General features: G+C 37.1%; 1 non-coding gene across 1 annotated transcript; it reads right to left on the reverse strand.

Moving 5' to 3' along the window:
- Positions 1 to 584: 584 nt before the first annotated feature.
- LOC118486983 lies at positions 585 to 691 on the reverse strand. The gene has a single exon (XR_004880150.1). It is a non-coding gene; the product is annotated as a small nucleolar RNA R71 (small nucleolar RNA).
- Between the last annotated feature and the right edge of the window lie 15,909 nt (positions 692 to 16,600).

The following is a 16,600-nucleotide window of genomic DNA, read 5'->3' on the forward strand; positions in this document are numbered from 1 at the left end:
GCTCAACACGGGGCCGTGGTGAACCTTCTGACCAACATTCTTTTCTGTTTTTATTGCAGGACTTGGAACCCGACGCCAACCTCACGTAGTGTATGAGCTCCAGTTCCAATAAAGACATAAAAGAACCACTAGAAGAACCCGAACGCTTTCTCAGAAAAAGGTTAAAAGCCAAAAACCAAGAGAAGGTTTCGGGTGATCCACCTCCAATGGCGGACCAACGTACCCTTATGGATTATCTACGACCCACCGTAGGTAATCTAGGCGCCGCTATCAATGCTCCGAGTGTCGAAGCCAATAACTTTGAACTTCGGCCGCATTTGATACAAATGCTCCAAAACTCCGCAACCTTCCACGGGCTTGCGGACGAGGATCCCCATCTACATATAACTAATTTCTTGGAAATATGTGATACCTTTCGGATCAATGGAGCATCAAACGACGCCATCCGCCTCCGTATGTTTCCCTTCTCACTAAAAGACTGAGCGAAAGCTTGGCTCAACGCCCTCCCAGCTGGATCGGTAAACACCTGGGATGAACTAGCCCAAAAATTTCTATATAAGTATTTCCCTCCTGCTAAAACTGCTAAGTTAATGGCTGAAATTAATACATATTCACAAGAGGACGGGGAATCCTTATATGAAACTTGGGAAAGATTCAAGGAGCTATTACGCAAGTGTCCCCATCACGGCCTCGCAATATGGCAACAAGTATCCACTTTCTATAATGGATTGTTACCACACACTAGGCAGACACTTGATTCTAGCTCCGGGGGACTTTTAGGTAATCGACGCCCACACGAAATATATAATCAAATTGAGGAAATTGCTCAAACCAATTTTCAATGGCACACCCCCCGGGGAAATAAGTCTATCGCCCCGGGCGCCCATAAGGTCGATGAAAGCACTTCTTTACAAGCCCAAATCGAGGCCCTTTCTTCAAAAATAAAAAAATTGGAAATGACAAAAACAGTCTCGGTTATGGCTTGTGAAGGGTGTGGTGGGTCACATGAAAATTGGAGTTGCATGAAAGAAACAGACGATCAACAAGAAATGGTAAACTACATTGATAATAGACCTAGGCCGTCGGGTCCCCCAACGGGAACTTACAACCAAGGATGGCGAAACCACCCAAACCTTGGTTGGAGGGAACCCGGCAATAGTAGTAACCAACAAACCCAACGAACAAACTTTCAGCAACCAAGAAATGAGTCACAAAATTTTACTCAACAAGGTGGACGAGAAAGGCTCGAAGATACTATATCTCGCCTCGTCTCTGACACTGATAAGAAAAACTCGGAAAGATTTCTACAATTAGAATCTAATTTTAGAAATCAACAAGCTAGCATTCAAAACATAGAAAAACAATTAAATCAAATAGCTCAAAATTTTTCCGAGAGACCGCAAGGCGCATTACCTAGCAATACCGAAACAAACCCAAAGGCGCAAGTTCACCTCATCACATTACGAAACCGCACCGTAGGGCCTGCAGAAGTGCCACCGCCAACGGAAGAAACAGTACCGACACCTCTGCAGGAGAAGAACTCTCCTCCATCACCAGAGCCGACCAAGGCTCCTCGAGTTCCGTACCCCGGTAGGTTAATTCGTCAAAAGACAAATGAGCAATTCGCAAAATTCGAAAGTCTGTTAAAACAATTGCATGTCAATATTCCTTTTATCGAAGTCCTAACTCAAATGCCCAAGTACTCTAAATTCATGAGGGACTTCCTTACACATAAAAAGAAAATTGAAAATTTGCAATTAGTTAATTTAGGCGAAGAATGCTCTGCCCTCGTGCTCAATAAACTTCCCCAAAAGAAAATCGATCCCGGAAGCTTCACGATTCCATGCTCAATAGGGGAATCGCCCGTTCGCAATGCCTTAGCCGACCTAGGGGCTAGCATTAACCTCATGCCCTCGTCAATGTTCAAAAGGCTCGGCTTGGGAACCACGAGCCCTACAAAAATGAGCATACAACTCGCTGATCGATCCGTCAAATTCCCACAAGGTGTCATCGAGAATGTCTTGGTAAAGGTAAGCAGATTCGTTTATCCAGCTGACTTTGTCATACTCGATATGGAGGAAGACACCGAGGTCCCCCTTATACTAGGGAGACCCTTCCTTGCCACAGCCCAAGCAGTGGTGGATATGAATGACGGGACACTCACCTTAAGGTATGGGGATGATGAAGTGAAATTCGGAGTTGGGAAGAGAATAGAAGACGACGACCCGGTCAATTACATGAAGGTTATTGATTCGAGCTTGGATGCTGCTCTCCGACGGTGTAACATGGGACGCCAAACATCCCACTCAGAAAATATATAACCTCGCATTGGGTCTAGCCAAGGACCCTTATAAACGTGGCGCACCACGGAGGCATTCCGCGGAACTATCCTTAGTTTAGTTTAATCTTTTAGTTTTATTTTGCAGAATAAAACACACTCATGGTGGTAATGGATGAAAAGGGGAACGAGAAAAATGGACCCATGCACAAAGAACAGAGCAACCCGACACAAATCTCCATCACAGAAGGCTCAACACGGGCCGTGCCCAACCAACACGCCCCCGTGCTGAGCCACCTGCAGAAAAACACCCAGTTCAGGTAACTGGACACGGGCCTTGTTCAGCGGACACGCCCCCGTGTCCAGGCTTCTGTTTCAATTCTTTAATTTTCGTTACTGGCACTTGACCACGGGGCCGTGCCCGGTCACCACGGGGCCGTGTCCAGGATGCCAGTAACATAAATCTTTGCTTTTTAACTTACTTTTGCACATTCTAATCAACCAAAAACCTTATTTTTGGACACATTGATGACAATGTGTAATTTAAGTGTGGGGGGGATGCTAAAACCTTGAATTTTGCAAATCCTAAATACAAGCCTTACACAAAACTCTATTGGAACCGCTAAACACCCCAAATTTTTTTCAAAAACTTTTCCATTTTTTTATCATTTACTTGTCTTAGTTTAAGTTGGGAATAACAAGTTCTAAAAAGGTTATATTTTTACAAATTTACAACCGATAGCGTCGTGATAACAAAGAACCAACATAAGAAAATTACGAAACGGCATAACAAGTCTAGTTAAAAATTCGGTTATATATACTTGATCATATTAAAAACCCATTCCCACAAAAGTGAGTTTTGAGCCTTTATTGAGCATAAAGATATACATATTTAGACTAAATGCTCATTTTTCGTTTCTTGTGTGAATAGCCGCTTGGTTCTTACAACTCTAGAACTTGCCACGACAATACATTCCCGGTCCTTACCAACTTAAACCCAAGTAAGTAAGTGATGGAGGCATTAGGACTAACCATATTTTTCTTTCTAAACCATTATTTTTCATTTTTTTACCACCTACCCAAAATCCCCCTAGATAGCCCCTTTGAGCCTAAACCTTTCATTTCATTACCCCAAAAAACCCTTTTTACCCACCAAAAACCCTTTTTATTTTTCACTCTTTTATTTTAGTAACAAGCTCGGTTTTTCGTAAACTCGCCTTTTTATGTGATGAAAAAAAAATGATAATGAAGTCAAAAACAAACAAAAGCTATATAAAAGCTTATTTGGAGAAATACTTCAAAATAAAAAGTCACTAAAAACAAGGTATGTCACGAAAACCGACGCTTTTTACGATTTTCGCCCTTTTTTCTAACTAACCCAACCACCCATGTAACGCCCTGCTTATTTGTACTTTCCATTTATAGCAAGTCTTGTTTGTAATTCTATTTTTGGAAACTTTGCATTCTTGTAATCGTTCCTTCCTTTGTAATCATTATCAAATCAAGACTTGGATCATTAATGAAACTTGTATTTTGTTACAATTATGTTACACGCACTCTAATTATACTCATACGTTCAATTTGCGAATCAAATTGGTGCTTGAACGTTATTCTTGAAAACTATGTGCTAAACTTGTGATTAAACTAAACTTATGCTTTGAATGTGTTTTGAACGAGAACGATACTTAGTTACGACATTCATACGCTTAAATATACTTTGATTATGAACGCCATACTTGATTACACCTTATACTATGCTTTTATATCAAAACAAGTCCCTAAACTCTCAACTTTGCACCTAAAGGAACCAAATATAAACTTCAGGGGCCTAAGTGTAATAAAACGAAAGTCAGACAACCCCTACCCGCCGCGTGACGCGAGGGTCCTAGACGTCACGCGACGCCCTTGTTTCGGCAGAAGGTGTGTTTCTTTGAGCTGCATGCACGAAATCCAACTCTCCAACCTCACCCAATCACCTTTAATCCACCTCTAATCACCTCCAATCATCTTCTAACTCCTCCATTATAAATACCCACCTTCTCCAACCCATTTGACACTTTCACAACTCACTCTCTAATCTTCACAAATTCACTCTCAATCTGCAGTAAATCTGAGTTTTGGACAGATTCTTGTAACTTCACTAAAGTGAGTGTAACTTGCTTATTTCTTAACCAAATCACTTGGTTCTCCCTCCTATTGCTTTGTTATGTCCTTGGGTTTGAATCCTTGGTTTTTCCTTGGAAGAATCATGCTTGGATTTGCCCTAAAATGGACTAAAACTTTCTGTTTTGTTTACTATTAATCAACAACTTGTTATTTCTTATCCAACTTGTGTCTAACACATCTCACACCAATGTCCTAATGCTTACAACCTCTCTTATGATTGGTTAAGCTTAAAAACATGGTTGAGACACTTAAATCAGAGGTTAAAACCTCACAAACTTTCTGTTTTAATTAGGGATTTACCCACAAGTAGTGTTCAAGTGTGAAACTTGATGTATGTGTGATGGTTGGTTTAGCCTAGGCTATCCTTCATAAGAATCCACTCATTACTTGATGTTTTTCTATAGATTAGTTGTTGTTATTACCTTAATACTTGTATGTTCATGACCCTCCTTGTTGTTTATAACAACAAGTGTAGTGGTGAACAATAGAGGTGCCTAAATGGAAGCTTGTTCTTCCTACCTCATGTATGTATTCTATGACACAAAGAGGTACCTAAATGGAGACATTAATCTCCTACCTCATGCTTGAATCATAAGACTTGTAAACTATATAATATCTAAGTTATTCTATATGTATACATCTAAGTAACTAAGACTTGATGATGACTTAATAGTTATTTGTTAAGTGGACGTTACATCATCTATGACCATGCCCTTGTTACGACTCTAATGGATCTTAGAATCCATGAAATCATACCAACTCTTTTGAGTTTCAATAGTGTCAAGAACAAGAGTTATGTGTACAAGATGATTATTTTCACCTATGTTACTTTCTATATATTTTAAAAAAAACTCCGAATCTATAATCTTCCGTTATACGCCAAACCCACACACCTTTGCTTTCCCGTGTAGAAGGACAAGGTGCTCCAAACTAATCCATCCACCAACTTGCTCTCGGATTCTCAAGTTTAAAGACTTGCAAACCGTGAGTATACTCGTACTTTTCCCCTTTTTACTTTTACCACTTTTGGGGCGTAACATGTTTACCTATTGAAACTTACACATGAACTTTTGTCTAAACACATGAACATTCCTATAACATGCTTGTATATGTGATGGCTTGATACTTTAAATTTGGGTGATTCTTATGTGTTGAACTTATCATTAACTTCGTACGAGCCAAACCGTGACATATGTAGCGCTATAGGATTAACGACCCGCCTCTACTGAAACTTTGGTTATGTCATGAGCAAGTTGCGTTTTCTTGGTTTGATATGTTAGACACATGCCATATTTAATGTTTATCTTGAATCGCATGCTTGTTATGAGGAATTGTTCACACTTTTATCTTATGCTATGTATGTACCAAACTTGTATACTCGCCTTTGCTTTTGCATTGAACTTTATTTTAAACATGTTACAGGTTGAGGATGATGATGCTATGAAAAGAAGTAGCGTTGATGCCTAGATACACATATAGACGTTTAGGTTTAATATGTTGTATCAATTTTGATTATGTTGTTATGTATTTCCTTTGAACTTGTTGTTAATTGTATTTCTTGTATTGTTGACAATTTACTTATGAAATGAAACCGGTTTATTAAATATTGTCACAAATAGCGTTATGAAGTCTCTTGCAATCTTCACACTTCGTCTCATCCCGATGTTTCCGCCATTGGTTGGGGTGTGACAGATTGGTATCAGAGCCATAACTATAGGGAATTAGGAAAAGTAGGAATGCTTTTACCTAGTCTATAGTTTTAGAGCCTTATTCGTATGTTTTGCTTGAACTACTACATGATACTTTATTTGTTTCTTATTTATGCTCTTTTAAACATATGTGTCACTCGTGGGTAATATTCGACATGTTATTCTTATGCATTAATGCTTGTCTTCTTATGTGTTAATACTTGTTTCGTTGTTCGATCCTTTACGTATTATTCTTGACCTATTTCTCTATGTGTTAATACTTGTTTTATTGTTTCATTCTTTATTCTTTATGTACCATTGTTGATATGCTTTCTTATATGTTTATACTTGTTTATGTATTCTTTTGACATACACTTTTCCTCATGCATCTACCTGACTATTCTAAATCCGTAAACCCTCACATTATACAAATGGGACGAATTCACCAAAATAGGCGTGAAACCCACAATTTGGTGAACGACGCTCAATCTATATACTCATCTTTTTACACGAGATATCGCCATTAAGCTAGGAGTGAAATCCACATCTTAATGGTAAATCTCAAATTTTAAATTCTAGTGGACCCTTGTCAACATGTCGAAACTAAATCTCGACCCGACAAGTACCAACCACACTTAGGATACGAAACCGTCAAGTTAGGGGTGAAACCCGCACCTTGGCGACTAGTTCCACTCCTTGATATTTTTTTTAATCCCGCCAAGTCTCGAAATTTCGATTGATTTGGGACGTGTAGTAACCGGAAGGGTAAATACCGTTAACCGACTTGTCGGCGAGAGTATTTTACCTATTAGGCCAAAGCATGCTCCTCAAATTCAAAAGATTTTTCGACCACTTTGGTTAGTCAAAGTTCCGTTTTGGAACACTCCAAACTTTGGTTAAACATGCGTTTCTATTATTCATTTTATACGATACGATCTTTCAAATTTGAATTTACTTTCGATATTCTCTTTTTACACACACACAACATATTGAATCTTTTCCATACATTTATACGTATGCATGATTTCATATAATTTAAATTCATAATCCTTGTAACGTCAAGTGGAGACGTATCATCGAGATAGGAGTGATTTCCTTACCTTGACGATTAACTCCACTCCCCTTTCCTTAAAAACGAACTCACCAACGAGTTAGGGGTGATTCCTTTACCTAGGTGATCGTTTCCAAAACGTCTCTCCAAAATATCTTATTATGCAAACTCGATCATATTTTATACCTAAATTGTTTATCATTAACCAAATCCCTACTCATGCGGTTTTCAAAATTTATTATTTTATCAAACTTATTCTTTATTCCATTATACGTTCCACATAGATCATATACACGAGATACTTAATCACGTCTTAAACGTTTTACTACACGAATTTCCAAACCTTACGAAATGCTACCTATCTATTTAATCGGTCTAGTGAATCTCTTGCCCATGAACTTCACATCCGATTTATTTACTAAAACACGTTCATATTATATCATCATACTAGAGACTTCCACTCTTAATCGAAATCAAACTAACCTTTCTCAAATTACTAATAAGATGTTATAGGATCGTTTTACCAAATACTCTTTTCAACATCAACAAATCATTTGTTAAAGCTTTTAACAATCACTAAGTCCTTTTGCTAAATTCTTTTCTAAGGATCCTCGTTTTCACAAGAACCTCCTAAATTCATAATTTCTTGTTTGATGAAACGAACTTACTTTCTATCGAAAACCTTTTTCCTACACCAATTTACAAAACACGTGGGCAAGAAGACTTCATGGGAACCGACCATCCTCGAATTACATAAAATCTTTTAAACAAAAGTAGCATTCCATTCATTACCAACTATATTATGCATAACCGATGAGTACTTTGTATCCTCTTACATATGCAAGCTAGATTCTACCTTTCAAACCAAGCTCAAACTAATTTTGACTCGATAAACTCAACGTTTCGTTTAAACAACTATACATGCATATCATCATACACGTTTTAGTCGTTGCATCGCGAAAATTTCAGTTATATCATTCGTACTTACATGCGCAACCTTTTGAACACTTTTACATGCTTAACTTGTTTACGTTTCAATTAATACTATATACGAAATCATTAGTATTCATACTTTCACTTACGCTCATATTCATAACAATGCATTTTGTGCTCATACTTATAATCGTATTCATACTTATACTCATGTGTTTTATGCTTATACTTATATTTATACGTTTCATGCTTATACGTATACTCATACTCATACTCATACTACTCGTACGTTTTATGTTGATACCCATACTTACGTGCATATTCATATTAAACTTATACTTATGTTCGGGCCTTCATTCATACACATGATTCATACATTCGTACCTATACGCGAGCGTAACCCGAGGGATTCGCTTGCGTGGGTCCCACGCATACTTAAGCATGGATTTGCTTACATACTACATTCTTATACGTACACATTCTAAATTTTTTTTTTATACCCTAATTCATACATAACTAGTACAAGCTATGCGGACCATACGATGATCAATATAATCACGGGTGCACACGGGATTATAGTGATAAGCGCATGAGAACCATAGAGTGTGCTACTGTGTGTGGTAAGACACGGAACGTAACATGACACCGAATACGAAACGGACGTAACATGGTCAAAACATGGTGGATACGCCGCTGGTACTTCCTATATATAAGTGTTTTCATCATGTTACAAAAATTTCGTAGGAACGTGCCATGAGAAATTCAGTGTCTTGCGGACCTTTTGGACCTAATACAACTTCACGCAACTCACAAACGCATTATACCCGATTATCCATGACGAGACTTCATCCTTAACACACTACGTTCATCTATCCAACATTTATGCTAATCTCATACTTGTACTCTTTAAGAGTCATTCGTTCATTCTATACTCGTACTATTCTCCTTGTCCTTTTAGTTCATACAAACCGCATTCGCAGTTAAGCTTGTTTAAACATTCGAGTTCTAACTTACCTATAAAATAGTCTTCCTATTCTGAACTTTTGTGTAACTGTACTTAGTATGCCTTTAAAGCTTTATTTAGGGTGCCAAACCTTCTCGTTTCACTCAATAAACAATCTTCTACAAATGTGATTCCGTTACCACGTCCCATCAGAATACAAACCATTTGTCACCATTTTCTCTCTTAATACGTCACCTTTTTAAATACGTCGCCAATTTAAGCTACTCAAAGCGGTTAAACTCACTTCACCTGTATACACACCTACATATTTTCAACTATGTCAGACACCTCAAATTATTTTAGGCAAAAAACTAACTCACAAATTTACCTTATCGTTCTCCAAAGTTTTGTGCCTTTCAAAATATTTCAAAATTTCAAGCCTCAAATTTTTACTAAAACTCTTCAAGTCTACCTCTTGAATAAATTTCGGGACAAAATTTTCTAAAGGAGGGGAGACTGTAACGCCCTGCTTATTTGTACTTTCCATTTATAGCAAGTCTTGTTTGTAATTCTATTTTTGGAAACTTTGCATTCTTGTAATCGTTCCTTCCTTTGTAATCATTATCAAATCAAGACTTGGATCATTAATGAAACTTGTATTTTGTTACAATTATGTTACACGCACTCTAATTATACTCATACGTTCAATTTGCGAATCAAATTGGTGCTTGAACGTTATTCTTGAAAACTATGTGCTAAACTTGTGATTAAACTAAACTTATGCTTTGAATGTGTTTTGAACGAGAACGATACTTAGTTACGACATTCATACGCTTAAATATACTTTGATTATGAACGCCATACTTGATTACACCTTATACTATGCTTTTATATCAAAACAAGTCCCTAAACTCTCAACTTTGCACCTAAAGGAACCAAATATAAACTTCAGGGGCCTAAGTGTAATAAAACGAAAGTCAGACAACCCCTACCCGCCGCGTGACGCGAGGGTCCTAGACGTCACGCGACGCCCTTGTTTCGGCAGAAGGTGTGTTTCTTTGAGCTGCATGCACGAAATCCAACTCTCCAACCTCACCCAATCACCTTTAATCCACCTCTAATCACCTCCAATCATCTTCTAACTCCTCCATTATAAATACCCACCTTCTCCAACCCATTTGACACTTTCACAACTCTCTAATCTTCACAAATTCACTCTCAATCTGCAGTAAATCTGAGTTTTGGACAGATTCTTGTAACTTCACTAAAGTGAGTGTAACTTGCTTATTTCTTAACCAAATCACTTGGTTCTCCCTCCTATTGCTTTGTTATGTCCTTGGGTTTGAATCCTTGGTTTTTCCTTGGAAGAATCATGCTTGGATTTGCCCTAAAATGGACTAAAACTTTCTGTTTTGTTTACTATTAATCAACAACTTGTTATTTCTTATCCAACTTGTGTCTAACACATCTCACACCAATGTCCTAATGCTTACAACCTCTCTTATGGTTGGTTAAGCTTAAAAACATGGTTGAGACACTTAAATCAGAGGTTAAAACCTCACAAACTTTCTGTTTTAATTAGGGATTTACCCACAAGTAGTGTTCAAGTGTGAAACTTGATGTATGTGTGATGGTTGGTTTAGCCTAGGCTATCCTTCATAAGAATCCACTCATTACTTGATGTTTTTCTATAGATTAGTTGTTGTTATTACCTTAATACTTGTATGTTCATGACCCTCCTTGTTGTTTATAACAACAAGTGTAGTGGTGAACAATAGAGGTGCCTAAATGGAAGCTTGTTCTTCCTACCTCATGTATGTATTCTATGACACAAAGAGGTACCTAAATGGAGACATTAATCTCCTACCTCATGCTTGAATCATAAGACTTGTAAACTATATAATATCTAAGTTATTCTATATGTATACATCTAAGTAACTAAGACTTGATGATGACTTAATAGTTATTTGTTAAGTGGACGTTACATCATCTATGACCATGCCCTTGTTACGACTCTAATGGATCTTAGAATCCATGAAATCATACCAACTCTTTTGAGTTTCAATAGTGTCAAGAACAAGAGTTATGTGTACAAGATGATTATTTTCACCTATGTTACTTTCTATATATTTTAAAAAAAACTCCGAATCTATAATCTTCCGTTATACGCCAAACCCACACACCTTTGCTTTCCCGTGTAGAAGGACAAGGTGCTCCAAACTAATCCATCCACCAACTTGCTCTCGGATTCTCAAGTTTAAAGACTTGCAAACCGTGAGTATACTCGTACTTTTCCCCTTTTTACTTTTACCACTTTTGGGGCGTAACATGTTTACCTATTGAAACTTACACATGAACTTTTGTCTAAACACATGAACATTCCTATAACATGCTTGTATATGTGATGGCTTGATACTTTAAATTTGGGTGATTCTTATGTGTTGAACTTATCATTAACTTCGTACGAGCCAAACCGTGACATATGTAGCGCTATAGGATTAACGACCCGCCTCTACTGAAACTTTGGTTATGTCATGAGCAAGTTGCGTTTTCTTGGTTTGATATGTTAGACACATGCCATATTTAATGTTTATCTTGAATCGCATGCTTGTTATGAGGAATTGTTCACACTTTTATCTTATGCTATGTATGTACCAAACTTGTATACTCGCCTTTGCTTTTGCATTGAACTTTATTTTAAACATGTTACAGGTTGAGGATGATGATGCTATGAAAAGAAGTAGCGTTGATGCCTAGATACACATATAGACGTTTAGGTTTAATATGTTGTATCAATTTTGATTATGTTGTTATGTATTTCCTTTGAACTTGTTGTTAATTGTATTTCTTGTATTGTTGACAATTTACTTATGAAATGAAACCGGTTTATTAAATATTGTCACAAATAGCGTTATGAAGTCTCTTGCAATCTTCACACTTCGTCTCATCCCGATGTTTCCGCCATTGGTTGGGGTGTGACAGATTGGTATCAGAGCCATAACTATAGGGAATTAGGAAAAGTAGGAATGCTTTTACCTAGTCTATAGTTTTAGAGCCTTATTCGTATGTTTTGCTTGAACTACTACATGATACTTTATTTGTTTCTTATTTATGCTCTTTTAAACATATGTGTCACTCGTGGGTAATATTCGACATGTTATTCTTATGCATTAATGCTTGTCTTCTTATGTGTTAATACTTGTTTCGTTGTTCGATCCTTTACGTATTATTCTTGACCTATTTCTCTATGTGTTAATACTTGTTTTATTGTTTCATTCTTTATTCTTTATGTACCATTGTTGATATGCTTTCTTATATGTTTATACTTGTTTATGTATTCTTTTGACATACACTTTTCCTCATGCATCTACCTGACTATTCTAAATCCGTAAACCCTCACATTATACAAATGGGACGAATTCACCAAAATAGGCGTGAAACCCACAATTTGGTGAACGACGCTCAATCTATATACTCATCTTTTTACACGAGATATCGCCATTAAGCTAGGAGTGAAATCCACATCTTAATGGTAAATCTCAAATTTTAAATTCTAGTGGACCCTTGTCAACATGTCGAAACTAAATCTCGACCCGACAAGTACCAACCACACTTAGGATACGAAACCGTCAAGTTAGGGGTGAAACCCGCACCTTGGCGACTAGTTCCACTCCTTGATATTTTTTTTAATCCCGCCAAGTCTCGAAATTTCGATTGATTTGGGACGTGTAGTAACCGGAAGGGTAAATACCGTTAACCGACTTGTCGGCGAGAGTATTTTACCTATTAGGCCAAAGCATGCTCCTCAAATTCAAAAGATTTTTCGACCACTTTGGTTAGTCAAAGTTCCGTTTTGGAACACTCCAAACTTTGGTTAAACATGCGTTTCTATTATTCATTTTATACGATACGATCTTTCAAATTTGAATTTACTTTCGATATTCTCTTTTTACACACACAACATATTGAATCTTTTCCATACATTTATACGTATGCATGATTTCATATAATTTAAATTCATAATCCTTGTAACGACAAGTGGAGACGTATCATCGAGATAGGAGTGATTTCCTTACCTTGACGATTAACTCCACTCCCCTTTCCTTAAAAACGAACTCACCAACGAGTTAGGGGTGATTCCTTTACCTAGGTGATCGTTTCCAAAACGTCTCTCCAAAATATCTTATTATGCAAACTCGATCATATTTTATACCTAAATTGTTTATCATTAACCAAATCCCTACTCATGCGGTTTTCAAAATTTATTATTTTATCAAACTTATTCTTTATTCCATTATACGTTCCACATAGATCATATACACGAGATACTTAATCACGTCTTAAACGTTTTACTACACGAATTTCCAAACCTTACGAAATGCTACCTATCTATTTAATCGGTCTAGTGAATCTCTTGCCCATGAACTTCACATCCGATTTATTTACTAAAACACGTTCATATTATATCATCATACTAGAGACTTCCACTCTTAATCGAAATCAAACTAACCTTTCTCAAATTACTAATAAGATGTTATAGGATCGTTTTACCAAATACTCTTTTCAACATCAACAAATCATTTGTTAAAGCTTTTAACAATCACTAAGTCCTTTTGCTAAATTCTTTTCTAAGGATCCTCGTTTTCACAAGAACCTCCTAAATTCATAATTTCTTGTTTGATGAAACGAACTTACTTTCTATCGAAAACCTTTTTCCTACACCAATTTACAAAACACGTGGGCAAGAAGACTTCATGGGAACCGACCATCCTCGAATTACATAAAATCTTTTAAACAAAAGTAGCATTCCATTCATTACCAACTATATTATGCATAACCGATGAGTACTTTGTATCCTCTTACATATGCAAGCTAGATTCTACCTTTCAAACCAAGCTCAAACTAATTTTGACTCGATAAACTCAACGTTTCGTTTAAACAACTATACATGCATATCATCATACACGTTTTAGTCGTTGCATCGCGAAAATTTCAGTTATATCATTCGTACTTACATGCGCAACCTTTTGAACACTTTTACATGCTTAACTTGTTTACGTTTCAATTAATACTATATACGAAATCATTAGTATTCATACTTTCACTTACGCTCATATTCATAACAATGCATTTTGTGCTCATACTTATAATCGTATTCATACTTATACTCATGTGTTTTATGCTTATACTTATATTTATACGTTTCATGCTTATACGTATACTCATACTCATACTACTCGTACGTTTTATGTTGATACCCATACTTACGTGCATATTCATATTAAACTTATACTTATGTTCGGGCCTTCATTCATACACATGATTCATACATTCTAGGACAAGCTAAAAAAGGAGGAGGATTGATCCCCCGTGAGGTATGTGAACTTGTATATAAATGGAATTTTAATAAGGCATGCTATGCCCAAATAAGTAATTTATCTTATAAACGTTCAAAATAAATCATAACGAATAGGATTGTAAATAAATAAAAATAAAACTTACAAAGACCTTGGATTCCCGACACTCTAGGACAAGCTAAAAAAAAAAAAAAAAAAAAAAACTTTCTCTTCTACCTATTCCATTTGGGAGTATAAGCCACATTTAAAGAGTTTTGCTTGAGGACAAGCAAAAGTTCAAGTGTGGGGGTATTTGATGTGTGTAAAATGCAACATATAAATCACATCAATTAAGGCATAAAACTAACCCTTTTTAAGTACTAATGTTGGAAAAAAGAGTGTTTTTGTCTTCCTTTTGTATTTTCGGGATGAAATGAGCTCAAAATCACAAAAGAAGCAAAAAGACAACTAATTCTAGCATAAATACAAGAAAAGGAATAAAAGTAGACTGCCCGGACCCTCAACGGCACCTCCCAAGGCAAAGAAGAGAAAACAGAAGACTGAACACGCCCCGTGTCCAGCGAACACGGGGCCGTGTCCAAGAAGCAGCAGAAAAGACAAACCAGTAGAAGCTTCCATTGCCCACCACGGGGCCGTGTCCAGCGGGCACGGGGGCGTGGTGAAAGTACGACATGCGCATTAATTGTAATTGCGAATTACAATTAATGAAGAGAGAGAATGTCAGACGGGCACGGGGCCGTGTCCAGCGGACACGGGGCCGTGCCCAGCCTTCTGTTCAGCCTATAAATAGGGGTGTTTGGTTTCATTCCATCTCATCCCTTGGCACACCACCTCTCTCACACTTCATCCACCACCCACCACCACCATAACACCATCATCCACCACCATCATCCATTATCCATCATAGAGTGTGTGAGTCGTCTCGGGATCCAAGATTGATCGTAAGAGTTCTTGACAATCAAGGCCATGTTTGCCTAAGTCTCTTACATCACTTGGTGAAGACAAGTGTTTAGTATAATACTTTTTATTTTTAATCTTTTGCACTTTTTATTTGGTTTTGTATTAATGACTTTAATAACTAGTTACTTATGTTGAAGGTGATCTTTCCTTATCGTTTGTCCGTGGTGTCTTGGCATTATTTTACTGTCTATATAAAATAAAAGATTTTCACCATTCATATCTCCACGGTCTATATGGAGGTATGTTGGCTACCTGGTCGGGGGTTAAGGGAACGGTTTGGTAAGGGTCTTGCCCTTGTTCAGCGTTTAGAGGTCCTGCTTGGGACCTGGGTCAAATTTAGTAGGATCTCCTTCAATGCCCATAGGTATTGGATGGCGGGGATCCAAACTCTTTGACCCCCTCATAAGTTAACTACTATTAATACTATAACCCGGCTATTTAGGACTGTATCCTGCTGACTCAGACTACTTAGCCGAGGGTAACGTCACCGCCGAAAGCGGGGCCTACCACAATTTGCATTAATAACTTAATTCATTATCTTTCAATAATCCGACCCTTTAGGATTGTATCCTTGCTGACTCAAACTACTGGGTTGAGGGTAACGTCGCCTTCAAAAGAGGGGCCTACTACAATAACTAAGATAATCTCTTAAACAAGTGCAAAAGTGCGAAAATAATCAAAGGTTATACTAATACACGGGTCGGATCCAAGTGATTCATCTTGTCTATCTGTTTTTATTTTATTTTATTTTTCAGCATTTAGTTAGTTTTTATTTTTCTTAGTTTAAAACATTTTTCTCACTTTTTGATTTGATTAGACGTTGAGGATAAACCGGTATTAAAAGCTCTTGTGTCCTTGGACGACCTCGGTATCTTACCAACACTATACTACGTCCACGATGGGTGCACTTGCCCATATGTGTGTTTAGTGTTAGTAAATATCGTGTTTTATAAATTTAAAACTTGGCTAAAAGTGTATAAAGGGGCTTAAATACTCATTAAAATATATACACACCGACACACATCACCAATATACACTTTAACTAAATTGGAACAGTCTAGAGTCTTATCATTATGAGCTCACTAAACTCTAATAGTCTAGACTCTAGAGTCATATTAAGTAAACCTCAATTAATTGTTACAATTTTTTGTCTTCTAGCAAACAATTTTCTTAAAGGACAATGATATTCACACACCCTAACCTTATTTCCATACCCCCAAAGTG

The sequence above is a fragment of the Helianthus annuus genome, chromosome 14 (genome assembly GCF_002127325.2).
Source record: "Helianthus annuus cultivar XRQ/B chromosome 14, HanXRQr2.0-SUNRISE, whole genome shotgun sequence".
NCBI lineage: Eukaryota > Viridiplantae > Streptophyta > Magnoliopsida > Asterales > Asteraceae > Helianthus > Helianthus annuus.